The following is a 3,295-nucleotide window of genomic DNA, read 5'->3' on the forward strand; positions in this document are numbered from 1 at the left end:
TGGTGCCAGTGCACTCTCTGGAGTCACTGCTTTGCATCCCCACTGGTGCCAATGCACTCTCTGGACTCACTGCACTGCATCCCCACTGGTGCCAGTGCACTCTCTGCACTCAGTGCACTGAATACCCACTGGTGCCAGTGCACTCTCTGGACTCACTGCACTGCAACCCCACTGGTGCCAGTGCACTCTCTGGACTCACTACACTGCATCCCCACTGGTGCCAGTGCACTCTCTGGACTCACTGCACTGCACCCCACTGGTGCCAGTCGACTCTCTGGACTCACTGCACTGCATGCCCACTGGTGCCAGTGCACTCTCTGGAGTCACTGCACTGCATCCCCAGTGGCGCCAGTACACTCTCTGGAGACACTGCACTGCATCCCCACTGGTGCCAGTGCACTCTCTGGACTCACTGCACTGCATTCCCACTGGTGCCAGTGCACTCTCTGGAGTCACTGCACTGCATCCCCACTGGTGCCAGTGAACTGCCTGGACTCACTGCACTGCATCCCCACTGGTGCCAGTGCACTCTGTGGACTCACTGCACTGCATCCCCAGTAGTGCCAGTGCACTTTCTGCAGTCACTGCACTGCCTCCCTAGTGGTGCCAGTGCACTCTCTGGACTCACTGCACTGCATCCCCACTGGTGCCAGTGCACTCTCTAGAGTCACTACACTCCAACCCCACTGGTGCCAGTGCACTCTCTAGAGTCACTGCACTGATCCGAAGTGGTGCCAGTGCACTCTCAGGACTCACTGCACTGCATCCCCAGTGGTGCCAGTGCACTCTCTGGACTCACTGCACTGCATCCCCACTGGTGCCAGTGCACTCTCTGGACTCACTGCACTGCAACCTTACTGGTGCCAGTGCACTCTCTGGACTCACTACACTGCATCCCCACTGGTGCCAGTGCAGTCTCTGGAGTCACTGCACTGCATCCCCACTGGTGCCAGTGCACTCTCTGGACTCACTGCACTGCATCCCCAGTGGTGCCAGTGCACTCTCTGGACTCACTGCACTGCATCCCCAGTGGTGCCAGTGCACTCTCTGGACTCACTGCACTGCATCCCCACTGGTGCCAGTGCACTCTATGGACTAACTGCACTGCATCCCCAGTAGTGCCAGTGCACTTTCTGCAGTCACTGCACTGCATCCCTAGTGGTGCCAGTGCACTCTCTGGACTCACTGCACTGCATCCCCAGTGGTGCCAGTGCACTCTCTGGAGTCACTGCACTGCATCCCCAGTGGTGCCAGTGCACTCTCTGGACTCACTGCACTGCATCCCCTGTGGTGCCAGTGCACTCTCTGTACTCACTTCAGTGCATCCCCAGTGGTGCCAGTGCACTCTCTGGACTCACTGCACTGCATCCCCAGTGGTGCCAGTGCACTCTCTGGACTCACTGCACTGCATCCCCAGTGGTGCCAGTGCACTCTCTGGACTCACTGCAGTGCATTCCCAGTGGTACCAATGCACTCTCTGGACTCACTGCACTGCATCCCCAGTGGTGCCAGTGCACTCTCTGGAATCACTGCACTGCATCCCCACTGGTGCCAGTGCACTATAAGGACTCACTGCACTGCATCCCCAGTGGTGCCAGTGCACTCTCTGGACTCACTGCACTGCATCCCCACTGGTGCCAGTGCACTCTCTGCACTCACTGCACTGCATCCCCACTGGTGCCAGTGCACTCTCAGGACTCACTGCACTGCATCCCCACTGGTGCCAGTGCACTCTCTGGACTCACTGCACTACATCCCCACTGGTGCCAATGCACTCTCTGGACTCACTGCAGTGCATCCCCACTGGTGCCTGTGCACTCTCTGGACTGACTGCACTGCATCCCCACTGGTGCCAGTGCACTCTCTGGACTGACTGCACTGCATCCCCACTGGTGCCAGTGCACTCTCTGGACTCACTGCACTGCATCCCCACTGGTGCCAGTGCACTCTCTGGACTCACTACACTGCATCCCCACTGGTGCCAGTGCACTCTCAGGACTCACTGCACTGCATCCCCAGTGGTGCCAGTGCACTCTCTGGACTCACTGCACTGCATCCCCACTGGTGCCAGTGCACTCTCTGGAGTCACTGCACTGCAACCCCACTGGTGCCAGTGCACTCTCTGGACTCACTACACTGCATCCCCACTGGTGCCAGTGCAGTCTCTGGAGTCACTGCAGTGCATCACCAGTGGTGCCAGTGCACTCTCTGGACTCACTGCACTGCATCCCCACTGGTGCCAGTGCACTCTCTGGACTCACTGCACTGCATCCCCAGTAGTGCCAGTGCACTCTCTGGACTCACTGCACTGCATCCCCACTGCTGCCAGTGCACTCTCTGGAGTCACTGCACTGCATCCCCTGTGGTGCCAGTGCACTCTCTGGACTTCCTGCACTGCATCCCCAGTGGTGCCAGTGCACTCTCTGGACTCACTGCAGTGCATCCCCTGTGGTGCCAGTGCACTCTCTGGACTCACTTCAGTGCATCCCCAGTGGTGCCAGTGCACTCTCTGGACTCACTGCAGTGCATCCCCAGTGGTGCCAGTGCACTCTCTGGACTCATTGCACTGCATCCCCAGTGGTGCCAGTGCACTCTCTGGACTCACTACACTGCATTCCCAGTGGTACCAATGCACTCTCTGGACTCACTGCACTGCATCACCAGTGGTGCCAGTGCACTCTCTGGAATCACTGCACTGCATCCCCTGTGCTGCCATTGCACTCTCTGTACTCACTGCACTGCATCCCCAGTGGTGCCAGTGCACTCTCTGTACTCACTGCACTGCATCCCCAGTGGAGCCAGAGCACTCTCTGGACTCACTGCATTGCATCCCCAGTGGTGCCAGTGCACTCTCTGGACTCACTGCATTGCATCCCCAGTGGTGCCAGTGCACTCTCTGGACTCACTGCACTGCATCCCCAGTGGTGCCAGTGCACTCTCTGGAGTCACTGCTTTGCATCCCCACTGGTGCCAATGCACTCTCTGGACTCACTGCACTGCATCCCTAGTGGTGCCAGTGCACTCTCTGGAGTCACTGCACTGCATCCCCACTGGTACCAGTGCACTCTCTGGAGTCACTGCACTGCAACCCCACTGGTGCCAGTGCACTCTCTGGACTCACTGCACTGCATCCCCACTGGTGCCAGTGCACTCCCTGGAGTCACTGCACTGCATCCCCACTGGTGCCAGTGCACTCTCTGGAGACACTGCACTGCATCCCCACTGGTGCCAGTGCACTCTCTGGACTCACTGAACTGCATTCCCACTGGTGCCAGTGCACTCTCTGGAGTCACTG

This window comes from Anser brachyrhynchus (assembly GCF_964034855.1).
Source record: "Anser brachyrhynchus genome assembly, contig: SCAFFOLD_45, whole genome shotgun sequence".
NCBI lineage: Eukaryota > Metazoa > Chordata > Aves > Anseriformes > Anatidae > Anser > Anser brachyrhynchus.